This window comes from Balaenoptera borealis (assembly GCF_965194805.1).
Source record: "Balaenoptera borealis genome assembly, chromosome: 2".
NCBI lineage: Eukaryota > Metazoa > Chordata > Mammalia > Artiodactyla > Balaenopteridae > Balaenoptera > Balaenoptera borealis.
In genome coordinates, this window is record NC_138867.1 from 83,870,886 (window position 1) to 83,889,214 (window position 18,329).

An 18,329-nucleotide genomic window follows, 5' to 3' on the forward strand; every position below is an offset into this window, starting at 1 on the left:
CATAAACAAGACGAAAAGACAACCCTCAGAATGGGAGAAAATATTTGCAAACGAATTAATGGACAAAGGATTAATCTCCAAAATATATAAATAGCTAATGCAGCTCAATATTAAAGAAACAAACAACCCAATCCAAAAATGGACAGAAGACCTAAATAGACATTTCTCCAAAGAAGACATACAGATGTCCAAGAAGCACATGAAAAGCTGCTCAACATCACTAATTATTAGAGAAATGCAAATCAAAACTACAATGAGGTATCACCTCACACCAGTTAGAATGGGCATCATCAGAAAATCTACAAACAACAAATGCTGGAGAGGGTGTGGAGAAAAGGGAACCCTCTTGCACTGTTGGTGGGAATGTAAATTGATACAGCCACTATGGAGAACAGTATGGAGGTTCCTTAAAAAACTAAAAATAGATTTACCATATGACCCAGCAATCCCACTACTGGGCATATACCCAGAGAAAACCATAATTCAAAAAGACACTTGCACCCCAATGTTCATTGCAGCACTATTTACAATAGCCAGGTCATGGAAGCAACCTAAATGCCCATCGACAGATGAATCGATAAAGAAGTTGTGGTGCATATATACAGTGGAATATTACTCAGCCATAAAAAGGAATGAAATTGAGTCATTTGTTGAGATGTGGATGGATCTAGAGAGTGTCATACAAAGTGAAGTAAGTCAGAAAGAGAAAAACAAATATCGTATATTAATGCATGTATGTGGAACCTAGAAAAATGGTACAGTCGAACCGGTTTGCAAGGCAGAAGTTGAGACACAGATGTAGAGAACAAACGTATGGACACCAAGGGGGGAAAGCCATGGGGGGTGGGGATAGTGGTGTGCTGAATTGGGCCATTGGGATTGACATGTATACACTTATGTATATAAAATTGATGACTAATAACCTGCTGTATAAAAAATAATTAAAATTAAAAAACTAAAAAATAAAAAAACTAATCCTAAACTTTCTTTGGGTTATTTATATGGAAATATGTTAATATAAATGTTTCAGACATTACATGAAATTCCTAAAAATCTTATATGCTCTGGTATAATGTTATAAGTCGTAATTCTAGTTATTACTTTAAAATGTATATCTCAGAAATAACTAAATTTCCTTGCCAATTGCATTATTATGAACTTTCATCAAATCTTTAACCATGGTCATTTTTAAGTCTTTTGTCATTTACATACAGTTCTCGGTGTACTCTGATGCTTTTGCAAAAATGTTCCTATAAAAGGGTTTCATCTTCAAGGAATTCATGGAAAAGACTGACAAGTACAGGTTTCTGGTAACTGACTATACTGCTGAATTGAATGAATAAGCATTTTCAGAAATCTGATGGAAAACTGATGAATTCATAAAAGTGCTAACAAAAGATCAAGATGAAAAAAAATTAATTACATGGGACTGAGTGAACTGATGAGGATGATTATAATTTTTGTGACTTTCTGTTTGAATAGAAAGAAGAAAAAATAAATAAAAGACAGGCATAAAAGAAGAGAAAAATACTATTTATTGTGAATGGAAAGCTTACTTCTATACCACATTGATATTTCTTTTGGCATTCTGAGATCAGGGAAAAGGGGCACAAAATAAAGTGTATTCTCAGAGTTCTTGGGAATCAGAATCTCCTTATTAGCAAAAGTAATGAAACAAGTTAGGGCAGTCTAATGCCAAAAACACTACTTTCTTTTCTACTTCGATTTGTTTTTATTAGGAATTTATGAAGAAATTTTAAAAAGATAATTATAATTTTTACTTGTCTATTAATATGGAGAACAGCTAGCTCTCCATATTACTATGGAGAGCTAATATGGAGAAGCTAATATGGAGAGTAAACTAGCAAATATGGTTAGAAATTAGAGATACTGATATTAGTATGGCCAGCATCAATGCCATTATATGGGCCACATAAAACTGTTATATTAGAAATATTTTTCCATACTGTTACAAGCTGTGCAATAGTTCAGTAGTGGCACCTAGGAAAACGAATATATTCTATAGTTATCAGCCCATCTTTTGTGTCCTTTTATTCTCCACCAGAGTTTGTAATAATATGAAGAGATCACTCCTACACAGATGTTTGCAGTGTAACTAATTCAACATGCTAGACTGACTGGCTGAATGGTAAAGAACAGTTGTATGTCATCTCTGTTCTGATTGGTCCAAAATAGAAGATTATAATCATTATTTATGTGGTTCTGATTGGTCCGAAATAGAAGATTATAATCATTATTTATGTGCTTATTTTTGTTTTGTGTAAATTTAAAATTATATAGTTGGGATTCCCTCTGTATAATCTTTTATTTCCATTTCTCATTCTCTCTCTCTGTCTCTCAAACAGACACAAACCCACCCACACACACAAATGGCTATGGCTATTAATTTCAAATCCCATTATAACACTATTTAGCTGTTTCTTTAAGTAATGCATTTACAGTATAAGGGAGGACCTTTAAGATGGCAGAGGAGTAAGACATGGAGATCACTTTTCTCCCCACAAATACATCAAAAATACATCTATATGTGGAACAACTTCTACAGAACACCTACTGAAAGCTGGCAGAAGACCTCAGATTCCCCAAAAGCTGACAGGATGTTGGTGCTCCAGCCGGGTGTCAAGCCTGAGCCTCTGACATGGGAGAGCCAAGCCAGGACATTGGTCTGCCAGAAACCACCCAGCCCCAAATAATAGCAATCAGTTAGAGCTCTCCCAGAGATCTCTGTCTCAGTGCTAAGACCCAGCTCCACTCAACGACCAGCAAGCTCCAGTGCTGGACACTCCACACCAAACAACTAGCAACACAGGAAAACAACCCCATCCATTAGCAGGAAGCCTGCCTAAAATCATAATAAGTTCACAGACACCCCAAAACACACCACCGGATGTGGTACTGCCCAACAGAAAGACAAGATCCAGCCTCATCCACCAGAACTCAGGGACCAGTCCCCTCCACTAAGAAACCTACACAACCCACTGAACCAACCTTACCCACTGGAGGCAAACACCAAAATCAACGGGAACTACGAACCTGCAGCCTATGAAAAGGAGACCCCAAACACAGTAAGGTAAGCAAAATAAGAAGACAGAGAAATGCACAGCAGATGAAGGAGCAAGGTAAAAACCCACCAGACCAAACAAATGATGAGGAAATAGGCAGTCTACCTGAAAAAGAATTCAGAGTAATGATAATAAAGATAATCCAAAATCTTGGAAATAGAATAGAGAAAATACAAGAAACGTTTAACAAGGACCTAGAAGAACTAAAGAGCAAACAAACAGTGATGAACAACACCAAAAATGAAATTAAAGATTCTCTAGAAGGAATCAATAACAGAATAACTGAGGGAGAAGAACGGATAAGTGACCTGGAAGATAAAATAGTGGAAATAACTACCGCAGAGCAGAATAAAGAAAAAAGAATGAAAAGAATTGAGGACAGTTTCAGAGACCTCTGGGACAACATTAAATGCACCAACATTCGAATTATAGGGGTCCCAGAAAAAGAAGAGAAAACGAAAGGGACTGAGAAAATATTTGAAGAAAATATAGTTGAAAACTTCCCTAATATGGGAAAGGAAAGAGTCAATCAAGTCCAGGAAGCACAGAGAGTCCCATACAGGATAAATCCAAAGAGAAACACACAAAGACACATATTAATCAAACTATCAAAGATTAAATAAAAAGAAAAAATGTTAGAAGCAGCAAGGGAAAAGCAACAAATAACATACAAAGGAATCCCCATAAGGTTAACAGCTGATCTTTCAGCAGAAACTCTGCAATCCAGAAGGGAGTGGCAGGACATATTTAAAGTGATGAAAGGGAAAAACCTATAACCAAGATTACTCAACCCAGCAAGGATCTCATTCAGATTCGACGGAGAAATTAAAACCTTTACAGACAAGCAAAAGCTAAGAGAATTCAGCACCACCAAACAAGCTTTACAACGAATGCTAAAGGAACTTCTCTAGGCAGGAAACACAAGAGAAGGAAAAGCCCTACAATAACAAACCCAAAACAATTAAGAAAATGGTAATAGGAACATACGTATCGATAATTACCTTAAATGTAAATGGATTAAATGCTCCCACCAAAGACATAGACTGGCTGAATGGATACACAAACAAGACCCATATATATGCTGTCTACAAGAGACCCACTTTAGACCTAAGGACACATGCAGACTGAAAGTGAGGGGATGGAAAAAGATATTCCATGCAAATGGAAATCAGAAGAAAGCTGGAGTAGCAATTCTCATGTCAGAAAACATAGACATTAAAATAAACACTATTACAAGAGACAAAGAAGGACACTACGTAAAGAGCAAGGGATCAATCCAACAAGAAGATACAAAAATTGTAAATATTTATGCACCCAACATAGGAGCACCTCAATACATAAGGCAAATGCTAACAGCCATAAAAGGGGAAATCGACAGTAACACAATCATAGTAGGGGACTTTAACACCCCATTATCACCAATGGACAGATCATCCAAAATGAAAATAAATAAGGAAATGCAAGCTTTAAATGACACATTAGACCAGATGGACTTAATTGACATTTGTAGGACATTCCATCCAAAAAAAACAGAATATGCTTTCTTCTCAAGTGCTCATGGAACACGCACCAGGATAGATCATATCTTCGGTCACAAATGAAGCCTTGGTAAATTTAAGAAAATTGAAATCGTATCAGGTATCCTTTCTGACCACAATGCTATGAGACTAGATATCAATTACAGGAAAAAAACTATAAAAAATACAAACACATGGAGGCTAAACAGTACACTACTAAATAACCAAGAGGTCACTAAAGAACTCAAAGAGGAAATCAAAAAATACCTAGAAACAAATGACAATGAAAACACGACGACCCAAAACCTATGGGATGCAGCAAAAGCAGTTCTAAAAAGGGAAGTTTATAGCAATACAATCCTAATGCAAGAAACAAGAAAAACCTCAAGTAAAAAAACCTAACCTTACACCTAAAGCAATTGGAGAAAGAAGAACAGAAAAAACCCAAAGCTAGCAGAAGGAAAGAAGCCATAAAGATCAGATCAGAAATAAATGAAAAAGAAATGAAGGAAACAGTAGCAAAGATCAATAAAACTAAAAGCTGGTTCTTTGAGAAGATAAACAAAATTGATAAACCATTAGCCTGACTCATCCAGAAAAAAAGGGAAAAGACTCAAATCAACAGAATTAGAAATGAAAAAGGAGAAGTTACAACAGACCCTGCAGAAATAAAAAGGATCATGAGAGATTACTACAAGGAACTATATGCCAATAAAATGGACAACCTGGAAGAAAAGGAGACATTCTTACAAAAGCACAACCTTCCAACACTGAACCTGGAAGAAATAGAAAGTATAAACAGACCAATCACAGGAACTGAAATTGAAACTGTGATTAAAAATCTTCCAACAAACAAAAGCCCAGGACCAGATGGCTTCACAGGTGAATACTACCAAACACTTAGAGAAGAGCTAACACCTATCCTTCTCAAACTCTTCCAAAATATAGCAGAGGGAGGAACATTCCCAAACTCATTCTCCGAGGTCACCATCACCCTGATACCGAAACCAGACAAAAATGTCACAAAGAAAGAAAACTACAGGCCAGTATCACTGATGAACATAGATGCAAAAATCCTCAACAAAATACTAGCAAACAGAATCCAACAGCACATTAAAAGGATCATACACCATGATCAAGTGGGGTTTATCCCAGGAATGCAAGGATTCTTCAATATATGCAAATCATTGTGATACACCATATTAACAAATTGATGGATACAAACCATATGATCATTTCAATCGATGCAGAAAAAGCTTTCGACAAAATCCAACACCCATTTATGATAAAAACTCCCCAGAAAGTGGGCATAGAGGGGACTTACCTCAACATAATAAAAGCCATATATGACAAACCCACAGCCAAGATCATTCTCAATGATGAAATACTGAAATCATTTCCTCTAAGATTAGGAACAAGACAAGGGTGGCCACTCTCACCACTATTATTCAACATAGTTTTGGAAGTTTTGGCCACGGCAATCAGAGAAGGAAAAGAAATAAAAGTAATCCAAATCGGAAAAGAAGAAGTAAAACTGTCATTGTCACCGTTTGCATATGACATGATACTATACATAGAAAATCCTAAAGATGCGACCAGAAAACTACTAGAGCTAATCAATGAATTTGGTAAAGTCTCAGGATACAAAATTAATGCACAGAAAACTCTGGCATTCCTATACACTAACAATGAAAAATTAGAAAGAGAAATTAAGGAAACACTCCCATTTATCACTGCAACAAAAAGAATAAAATACCTAGGAATAAACCTACATAAGGAGACAAAAGACCTTTATGCAGAAAACTATAAGACACTGATGAAAGAAATCAAAGACGATAAAAAGCAATGGGGAGATATACCATGTTATTGGATTGGAAGAATCAACATTGTGAAAATGAGTATACTACCCAAAGCAATCTACAGATTCATTGCAAACTGTATCAAATTGCCAATGGCATTTCTCACAGAACTAGAACAAAAAAATTTATAATTTGTTTGGAAATACAGAAGACCCTGAATAGGCAAAGCAATCTTGAGAAAGAAAAAAGGAGCTTAGGAATCAGGCTCCCTGACTTCAGACTATACTACGAAGCTACAGTAATCAAGACAGTATAGTACTGGCACAAAAACAAATATAGATCAATGGAACGGGATAGAAAGCCCAAAGATAAACCTATGCACATATGGTCACCTTATCTTTGACAAAGGAGGCAAGCATATACAATAGAGAAAAGACAGCCTCTTCAATAAGCGGTGCTTGGAAAATTGGACAGCTATATGTAAAAGAATGAAATTAGAACACTTCCTAACACCATACACAAAAATAAACTGAAAATGGATTAAAGACCTAAATGTAACACCGACACTATATAACTCTTAGAGGAAAACATAGGCAGAACACTGTATGACATGAATCACAGCAAGATCTTTTTTGATCCACCTCCTAGAGTAATGGAAATAAAAACAAAAATAAAGAAATTGGACCTAATGAAACTTAAAAGCTTTTGCACAGCAAAGGAAACCATAAACAAGATGAAAAGACAACCCTCAGAATGGGAGAAAATATTTGCAAACGAAGCAACTGACAAAGGATTAATCTCCAAAATATACAAGCATTTCATGCAACTCAATATCAGAAAAAACAAAGAACCCAATCCAAAAATGGGTGGAAGACCTAAATAGACATTTCTCCAAAGAAGATATACAGATTGCCCACAAACACATGAAAAGATGCTCAACATCACTAATCATTAGAGAAATGCAAATCAAAACCACAATGTGGTATGATCTCACACTGATCAGAATGGCCATTATCTACAAACAATAAATGCTGGGTAGGGTGTGGAGAAAAGGGAACCCTCTTGCACTGTTGGTGGAATGTAAATTGAGACAGCCACTATGGAGAACAGTATGGAGGTTCCTTAAAAAACTAAAAATAGAGCTACAATATGACCCTGCAATCCCACTACTGGGCATATACCCTGAGAAAACCATAATTCAAAAAGAGGGGTGGGATGGGGAGGGTGGGAGGGAGGGAGATGCAAGAGGGAAGAGATATGGGAACATATTGTATATGTATAACTGATTAACTTTGTTATAAAGCAGAAGCTAACACACTATTGTAAGGCAATTATACTTCAATAAAGATGTTTAAAAAAAAAAAAAAGAGAGACATGTACCCCAATGTTCATTGAAGCACTATTTACAATAGCCCATACATGGAAGCAACCTAAATGTCCATCGGCAGGTGAATGGATAAAGAAGATGTGGCACTTATATACAATGGAATATTACTCAGCCATAAAAAGAAATGAAATTGAGTTATTTGTAATGAGGTATATGGACCTAGATTCTGTCATACAGAGTGAAGTAAGTCAGAAAGAGAAAGACAAATACCACATGCTAATGCACATATCTGGAATCTAAAAAAATAACACCGGTACTGATGAGCCTAGTGGCAGGGCAGGAATAAAGATGCAGATGTAGAGAATGGACTTGAGGACACAGGGGGCGGGAAGGGGACGCTGGGACAAAGTGAGAGAGTAGCATTGACATATATACACTACCAAACGTAAAATGGATGGCTAGTGGGAAGCAGCTGCATATCACAGGGAGATCAGCTCAGTGCTTTGTGAGAATCTAGAGGGGTTTGATAGCGAGGGTAGGAAAGAGATGCAAGAGGGAGGGGATATGGGGATGTATATATACTTATAGCTGATTCACTTTGTTGTACAGCAGAAACTAACACAACATTGTAAAGCAATTATACTGCAGTAAAGATATTAAAAAATTAAAAAATAATAAAAAAAGCTGAGCATTTCACTTAATGTAACTTATACTTCAACTAAAAATAAATACAAAGAAGAAAAAATGCCCTCAATATATAGTAAGTAATTCAAAACAAATGAAAGATAAGAAAATAATCATATATAAACCTCACCTAGCAAAAAGCAAAACGTTATTTGCCAAAGACTTTTTTTTTTTTCCCCAGATACATGGGGATAAAAACGTCAGCTTTCTTTTTTTTTTTTTTTAACATCTTTATTGGAGTATAATTGCTTTACAATGGTGTGTTAGTTTCTGCTTTATAACAAAGTGAATCAGCTATACATATACATATGTTCCCATATCTCTTCCCTCTTGCATCTCCGTCCCTTCCACCCTCCCTATCCCACCCCTCTAGGTGGTCACAAAGCACTGAGCTGATCTCCCTGTGCTATGCGGTTGCTTCCCACTAGCTAGCTATTTTACGTTTGGTAGTGTATATATGTCCATGCCACTCTCTCACTTTGTCACAGCTTACCCTTCCCCCTCCCCATATCCTCAAGTCCATTCTCTAGTAGGTCTGTGTCTTTATTCCCGTCTTACCACTAGGTTCTTCGTGACCTTTTTTTTTTTTTTTTCTTAGATTCCATATATATGTGTTAGCATACTGTATTTGTTTTTTTCTTTCTGACTTACTTCACTCTGTATGACAGGCCAAAGACTTTTATTTCAACATTTTTAAAATGTCTGTGCCCATTTTTTTTGTAACTCAGGCTAAGTCATTGGGAAAATTATACTTACTGGAGGCAGTAAAGTCATTATTTTGTGGGGATAATTTATCGTGCTTTAATTTTTATTATGAAATGAAAATCATTTATAAATTTCTGTACTTTATTTCCATTAGTAACAACAGTTTCTTAAAGTCATAATTTTATATACAGAATTTATGTATAAGCTAAATCTGACTTTGGATCAGACCAGTGTGAGCAAGCTATAAGTAACAGTGTGGTTCAAATGTCCTGGCACTTTCACTGCAGACCTCACCACTGTCTGTAATTGCTCAGTGGATCAATGCACAGCACATTTTGATGGTCCACCTCAGTTTATGTTGTTGCCATCAGTAAATTATGATTTGTCAGTTACTCTTTTTAAAATGATTTGAAATCCCCAAAGGGAAGCTTCTTTGCTGCCACCTACTACCCTTGGCAGATACAGCAACTAGCCTACACAGAAATTTCAAGGCTGAAAATATAAAACAACCCAGAAGTTGATATACTTTCCTCTTTTCTCTGATTTAGTTAATAAATTCCCTGCTTTCTAATGTAATATATTCAATATCTTTTTAAAAATTGAAGTATAGTTGATTTACAGTATTAGTTTCAGTGTACAACATAGTGATTCAATATTTTTGTAGGCTATACTCCATTTAAAGGTATTATAAAATATGGACTATATACCCTGTGCTGTACGGTATATCCTTGTAGCTTATTTATATTATACGTAGTCGTTTGTACCTCTCAATCCCCTACCACTATCTTGCCCCTCCCTCCACCCCTCTGCCCACTGGTAACCACTAGTTTGTTCTTTATATCTGTGGATCCATTTCTGTTTTGTTATATTCATTTGTTTGTTTCATGTTTTAGATTCCAGTCAATGTTTTTTTTTAATTAGAAATTAAAAGAAGGCTTAGTTTATTTCTTTGAAGTTCTGATTTTGTTTTTTGTTAATCACTAGTGATATGAGCTGTTTTCCAGAAGAGGATAGGCTACAGTCAGGATGGCTAGATATTTTGTCGTAGAAGGAACAATAATGTCACAAGTCTCCCCTGATGCGTAGCTGAGCTTTTAATGGCTAAACTAAAAACACTGAACCTCTGTAGCAGAATCTGAAATAGGGACTCTAGATAACATGTTATCTCAGGTGACTTTTTCAGTTTCATCTCTGGGACAGATTTCTACCTTGAAGCTTAAAATATGGGTCAGAAAAACAAAGAAGTACGTCACATGATAAAATTAGCTTCTCTTTCTCACTTGGGAGGTAGGAAATAAGATATTACATGTGCTACACAAAGGCTGTGCCTATAATCACCCGTCTTAAACCTCTTAACCATCTCACCTTAAACCTTAAGCCACCTCACCCTATTACTGTTCATTCCTAAATTAGGCAACTTGGCTGAACTAGTTTATTTCTACTTACAGTGCCAATAATGATGCAGTTTTTCTTCTCTATGGTGTGATGATGTTGATGGTAATAATGTAATTTTAAAGCTTTTCACTAATTTCTTTCCACAGCAACTGTTGTAGCTTCTTTTTCCCTTACTAATCCAACTCATGTAGTTTTAATAGGAACAAAATGAAAACATGATTCTATATAATTAGAAAATGACACTGTTTTGACTATAACTAGGTCTTAAACCTGCTAACATATTTTCTGTATGTCCTTTTGAACCACATTCCTTAGAAGAAAGGAATATGTTTTAGGTTTCTAATGAAGCTGTCAACCTCAAGCATGTGACTCTTATTCTTTATCTAAAATTAATTGTGTAACCTTGTGTAATGATTTTCTAAAATGAATCCATCTCTCAGCTGCCCATATTGTATACTGCTATGTCCAAGAATAGGATGTGTGTGTGTGTGTGTGTGTGTGTGTGTGTGTGTGTGTGTGTGTTTTCTGAGTGATAGCTATCCCTGCATTGCATTTATAAAATGTATGTAAAATGCTCAAAATAAATCATCCATTCTTAATTTAGCAAAACTGTCTGGAATATAAATAGAATTATATATCTGGAGAATATATGTAGGCATAAACACAGACATAAGACATCAAAAATAGGTTTTTAGCAGATGATGATTAAAACAAAAGTAGTTTAGTCTTCTGTTTATATGTTTGCTTAGAAAAGCACTAAAACATTACTTCAAACAACTCTATGTGTTTTCTTATCACTAAAGCACAACAGCATAATGGTAAAATATGCCAATAATTCTAACAATGTGCCTTTATAGTTATACTTTAGTAATATTAAATATTTAGTAATGTATCCTTTATATTGATACTTAAAGATAGAGTAAAACAAATCACTAATAGAATTACTCAGCAATCAAGTAATTAAATAATTTTGTTCATTTATATTTTAAAAAACCTTTTTACTGACAGCTGATGTCATAGCTCAGTGCATTATTTTGGGTGAACTGTGGGTATAGAGGAAAGGCAGGTGTCCACGAAGAAGGTAAAACTGTATCACACGACAGATGAGATACAAAACAATATTTTTAAAACTTAATATTAAATAATTGAACAAGTTCTCTATAGTAGTGGTAAGACCAATGATCTAAGAAGGCTGAAAAAGTAAAAACAAGCTTATTTCATTTTTGTAGCAGGCTCATATATCAGAATGCAGGTCATTTAAAATAAACTTGTAGGAAAATGATCAAACAAAGGCTACAAAATCACATGAGTCTCTTTGGAGCTGTAGCAACTATCATTTTGCAAAAATTTGCTAGTTGTATCTGTTAAGTGCCACAGGGCACACAGATTCTTTAAACATGGTCACTGTCTTAAAGTACTTACAATCTGATTGAACAAATAGGACCTGAAAGACAAAACTACAGATCAGGAAGGTATAACTTAAGTGTCAAGAACAGGTGGAAATTTTTTCTATTGAAATTCAAAGGGAAGAAAATAACTGGTTAGAACTTCATGTGAAACCTTGAAACAATCTCAAAGAAAAAAAGTAATGATGAAATGTTCTGATTTTGGTTAAAGGTAACATAGGCTCCTTAGGTAATACTAAATTGATAGTGTAGCATCAGGGCCTCTAAAGACCTTATATACAATCCATAGAATAATTTCAAAGAAATACATTTAAAGTGACAAAAATATATGCAATATATAAGCAGTAAGCATAATAAATTCTAGTTTGTATCCTCTTGAATACCTTTATAGTGTGTATTAGGAAGCATACGTCATAGTAAAACAATGAAAATTCAGACAAAAGAGGAGTTGTTGGGTTTTGAAATTTCCCTTTACATACATAATCAGGTCACATTGGTTTACTGGAGAGAGAGAGAGGGAAAGAGAGAGGGAGAGATAGGAAGAGAGAGAGAAAATTTCTATGAGTGATAGACCACGTTCGTTACTTAAAATTAAATTCCAATTATAATTACTTTATTTATTTATTTTTTTAATTTATTTATTTTTGGCTGTGTTGGGTCTTCGTTTCTGTGCAAGGGCTTTCTCTAGTTGCGGCAAGCGGGGTCCACTCTTCATCGCGGTGCGCGGGCCTCTCACTATCGCGGCCTCTCTTGTTGCAGAGCACAAGCTCCAGTCGCGCAGGCTCAGTAGTTGTGGCTCACGGGCCCAGTTGCTCCGCGGCATGTGGGATCTTCCCAGACCAGGGCTCGAACCCGTGTCCCCTGCATTGGCAGGCAGATTCTCAACCACTGCGCCACCAGGGAAGCCCTATAATTACTTTTATGTAGGCATAAAAATAACTAATGGAAGTTAGTGGCTTAACTCAATAAAAGTTGCTTTCTTGATTGAATCACAGTTTAGTATTGGTCAGACTACTCTCTTAAGTTTTTCCCTCCATGAGGTGAGTCAAGATGTTGGTTTCTTCCTTAATTTGTCTCTGCTATCTCCCTCCTAGGCTTTCACTTTCGCTCCTTAGATAAAGGAAAGAGAGAGGATAGATACTCATGGTGGGTATCTTAGTATCTAGACTTGTAATATTCAATATTCCTACCCACATTCACTATTTGGTGCTATTTAGATGTAAGGTAGGGAATAGAAATGAAGCCCGTGTGAAAGAAATAAAAGCAAAAAAGAATTGAAATAACTAACATGGGAAGACAAGGCAAAATCAGACAAAACTGAATAGAAGAGAATAATTTTTTTCCTTAAGGTACTTTTTTGAAAGGCCAACAATTTTTTCCAACATATTTATAATTTTTCTTGATGAAAATAACATAATAAACAGGAAAGTGTTTGAAGACATAATAAAAGTGTTTCCAAAATCCTGAAATGGCACTGCATTTCTCAGGTGAACAACAAAAATAATCAGCATGGTGATAAACTCTAGTAAAGTTTTCTAAACTTTGTAAACAACAACAAAAATCATGCATATCCCCTCACAGGAAAACAACAACTACAACAATAACAACCACAAACAAATTTTGAATATTGAATTAGTTTAGTATAAACTGTGGTGATTGCAGAAAAGAATATAGAAAAGAATGTTTTACACTTTGACAGTTTATTATAGGAGACAGGATAGTATAAGTAGGAGAATGTGAGATGTTAATTTCACAATCTTCTCTGTTTTATAGCATAAAATTTATAGATATAGTTAAATGTGTAACATATAGCACTTAGAGAAATCAAATGCCTTATTGTTTTAATCCTTTTAAACTTTAGAGGTGTATTGTGTATATACATATTCCTTGTTAAGAAAATACTTATCTGAAATTCAGCAGTTTCTCCAAACTCTTTTGTCTTACAAAGGAATGTAATGCATTTGAGTATTTTTTTCATTTTTATAAGCAAGTATAATCCAATTGCATTTTATTAAGTTCTTTCTAATATGTAGCTCTTTATAGGCAAAGAGAAATGTCTATAATTTTGCTTAAAAATCTTCATTGTGATTATTTGTGAGTAAAGAGATTTCAAATGATATTGTAATTCCTTTTTCATTTTTTCAAGCTGCTTGGTATTTTTCTGAAAGTCATGTGTTTATCTAAAAATAAACAGAGTTCTTTTAAAAGACTGTATGTAGAAATACATACAGTATATGTAGAAATATGTAGAAATACTTCCACTAGAAGATCAACTTTTGAAAGTAGTAGACCAATGTTTTTGCATATATGTCCTTGGCATTCTTTTTCCGTGCTGCTTTACAAGTAAAGCAAAAAGGGCTTGATGAAGTTCAAAAATCACGTTGAAAGAAAGCTTTTACTCAAATTAGAAGTATCATAAATATCACTTCTAAAAGTTTTGTTGTGGTAGTTGTTATTGTTGTTGGATTTGTGTATTCTTTTTCCACACACCCTTCTGTTATTTCCTGAAAAAAGTAAGGAAAAAATCAGAAATATTAGTTCAGGGACTTGAGTATTACGATGTGAAAATAACAACTGATGCTTTTACTTTGAAATATTTATTAACTTAATGTAAAAACTACAAATTAGGCTAAGGGAGAGAAAACCATTGCATTCTAGTTGAAAGCAATTATATGTCTACTCATATTATTTGTTAAGATAGCTTAAATGAGAAAATTATAGAGTACTCCTAAAATCATAGGTCCAATATTGATGATGAAGCTTAAATAATAAAAATATTTATTTAGTTACTATCAATATCACAGATATCTGGCTTGAACCCCATGAAGCTTGTTTGTATATACAGTTAATTATAACACCTTTCACCTGTTACAGAGCACAGTTTTTTAACCCAGAAGATGTATAAATACACTGAGATTAAATTTAAGTTGTTAAAAACTAAACAGATTATCAGTTCATGAATCAATTGTATACTTGTTTGAGATTTTTGGATATATAAAATATGGAATTTTAAAATGCTGACAAAGAAAGAAAGAAAAAAGAAGGAAGGAAGGGAGGGAGGAAGGGAGAGAGGCCGGGGTAAGGGTGAGGAGGGGAGGGAGAGAAATGAAGGAAAGAAGGAAGAAAGAAGGGAAAAATTAATGTAGGTATAACAGAAAATTAGTTTAGTATGAAAAGAGCAATAACACACTGGTTACCCGGAGGGGAAATCTCATCTGCTGTAATAAACATCAAGGTAAGAGGCTAAGATGAATTTGAATAATTTTCTTGCTCTAAAAGAAATTGAACAAGAAAGTTGTTAATTACACCTGGTCACCTTCCCTGCTGTTATATGGAATTGCTCTAAAGACTTTCTGGTTAAAAAGCGATTGGTTAGAGATTTATGTAACATGAAAATTGAGATAGTGGCAGACAGTCTCTAAAGGTGTTTGGAGCTAAGCTCTGAAGGAGGACATTTTGTTAACTTTATGAGTATTTTTAGCTTTTCATATCTCAGACTGAGTGTAATGGTTACCTATCTTTTACTTTCCATTAAGCCAATCAAGAAGCATGTTGAAATGAAATTTGCTGTTAAAGATGAAGAAAGTTGCAGATGGTAGCTCTTTGATTCAAAACTGGAAGTATGTAGATTATAGGAGTATAGAATTTTACATAGGAGTAATAAATGTGAGGCCTTTTGCAGAACAGGAGGGAATGAAGGAAAAACTACTGGCTTCAAATGAGAAGACTTTATTTTTTTCCTCAAGATATTTTTTCCTCAAGATATTTGGATCTCCTAATGTGGTTGCTTTATTCAAATCAAGACAAGAAGCCTCAAAGTTAAATTAGATCCAGGGACTTCCCTGGTGGCGCAGTGGTTAAGAATTCACCTCTCAATGCAGGGGACGCGGCTTTGATCTCTGGTCAGGGAACTAGATCCCACATGCATGCCGCAACTAAGAGTTCACGTGCCGTAACTAAGACCCGGCACAACCAAAAATAAATAAATAAATGAATAAAATTTTTTCAAAAAATTTACATCAGGTCCAAAAGCACTGTGTTATGTTGATCTTGTATTCCTCTTATCTAGCTTTTGATATAAAAGAAGCTAGGAGATGAAGGGGCTTCCATTTTACAGCATCAAAACTCTGAAGTTATTACAAGCATACCTTTTTAGACCTTTGCTTAAACATATATTTGCTATTTCTAATGATGAATTGCATTTAAAACATATACAGGTCCTACCATTCTTCCATTTTATTAACTTGCTTCCTTTGCACTTTTGAATACATGTGGTCATGTTCTATAGTGAGATTTTACTTGTGCATGGCATTTTGGCTGTCACAGAATTTCTAAATCATAGACGGTGGATTTCCTGCCCTTAAATTTAAAGAATCAAGTCTAAAGCATCAAGTTTAAAGCTTCAAATTTGATTCCTCTCGATTGGTGTTGATCAAAGTGCCTGATTTGCTCATCATCTTAACCTAATTTAGGATCAAAAGAAAATATTGAAAACATTCTCAGTGCTTGAAATTTTTCACACTATTAATTTGAATTTAGGATTGAAACAGTTTTTACTTTGTGAAGCAGAAATATTTTGGATTGACAGTATTTTATTTATCCTTAAACAAAAGAATCATGGTGATGTGATTTGGTAATGTAACAGTATTTATTACTTAATAAAATAAAAAGACAAAAAAGTAAACAAGAAAACAGTTGAACAATCGCATAATCAATAAAGTACCTTTCCAGTGGTGACAGATTCTAAAATCTGCCATAATCTGGAAGTCAGCGCTTCAGACAATAAGGAACTTTCGCCCCCCCTCCACCCCCATGTTCTCTTCTTTTTCTACATTTCCAGTTGTTGGAACAAGGTGTTTAACAAAATAGGGCTTAGGTGTTTGAATCTTATTTGTACACAGCGGTTTTAGAAGTATGACTGAGAAAATCACCTAAACACTCAAGGATTGTGTCTAGTTTATAAATAATGATAATAATATGTTCTCGGTCAATGTTCTGTTTAAGATTGGAGACCATATGAGGAGATGTATAAAAATGTTATTCATATAAATGTTTATTATAATAATTGATAGTGGTTTTTTTTATATTGTGATTTCTAAAACAATCCTCCTTAAGCTAATTTACTTTGACTTCATTCTTCTGTCCTTCAGTGACCACATTACTGATGCCAAACACCTGTGTGTTTCAGTGTGTGGAGGTAATTCTTTTTAAATCAAATATTTATGTTTAGAAATGAACCTGAATGGTTTGTAGTAATTGTCAGTGAAACTTACAATCCCAGCTAAGCTGGAATATGGATAAATATTGGAAGTGATAAGCTTTCTTCTCTTGAAATTATTAAAATAATGAACATTGGATGCCAATTTCAATGTTCAATCAAAAAACATTTATTTTGTACATTCCAGGTAGGGCAATGTTTGATGCTGAAAGAATGGGAAATATTTCATAAGTGTGTTTGCCATTTTTGTTAATATTATCTGTTTGTTATTATGGTTTTGGTTATTATGCCACTTCATATTTAAGGCAATGTTTTAATATATGCATAATGTTTCACTGTATAACTATATGATGGTTTATTATTTTTATTGTTTATTTAGGTTATTTCCAAATCCTCATTATCATAGATGCATCAAGATGTGAATATCTTTTTTCATAAAATTTATCTCATATTTTTGTTTCATTAGAATTGTTTCTTAAAAGAACATTTTAAGGCTCTTGAAGCCAGCTGACTGTCTTTCCAGATAGGTTCTACCAATATACACTGAAGTTTACAATCTTTAAGATACCTACATCATCATATCCTTGCTAGCATTTGATTAACCATCATTATTTTAAGTAGTGATACCATTCCTTTTCTCATCTTTCTTAATGTGACTATCACTATAAAAGTTCCACTTACTGTTAGTTGAGAAAATAACTGTGAAGTTAAAAGACAGAATTTAATAGCTGTAACCCAGATTTTCACTGCCAAAGGAGGATTTTTTAAAAAATTATTTTGTAGAAATGATGCATCTTGATTTAAGTATATTTGAATAAACCCTTTGTGATAAATTAGTAACCTTAAACTTTCTTAGAGATTTGCATTATCTACAAATCAACAATAATAACAGTTATAATAATAAATTCCCATGTTTCTAGAGAACAGAAATATATATGTAAATATGATATAATAACCTTTGTATTCATAGAACAGGCAAAGCTTATTTGGGAATGACTAAAAAATATAAACTAAAAAGGTAAAATTTGGATGTTGACTATTAGGGTGAGGCATAGTTTATGAAACTATATTATATAACCCCTTTAATAGGGAGAGTTTGTCAACTGCATGTAGCTATTTGATAAGGGTTGAAATTTTAACACTCTGTTTTGAAGAGTTAGGAACAACTGAGCTGAAACCACTCACCATATATACC

The 18,329-nt window shown here is 34.3% G+C and overlaps 2 long non-coding RNA genes across 2 annotated transcripts in view; one reads left to right on the forward strand and one right to left on the reverse strand.

Moving 5' to 3' along the window:
* The window catches only part of LOC309622634, a 442,022-nt gene that overhangs the window by 302,294 nt on the left and 121,399 nt on the right, over window positions 1-18,329 (forward strand). The window lies entirely within an intron of this gene.
* LOC309622596 lies at window positions 10,299-14,123 on the reverse strand. The gene is made up of 2 exons (XR_014241013.1): window positions 12,834-14,123; window positions 10,299-12,527 (listed from the first exon to the last, which is right to left on the reverse strand). It is a non-coding gene; the product is annotated as an uncharacterized lncRNA (long non-coding RNA).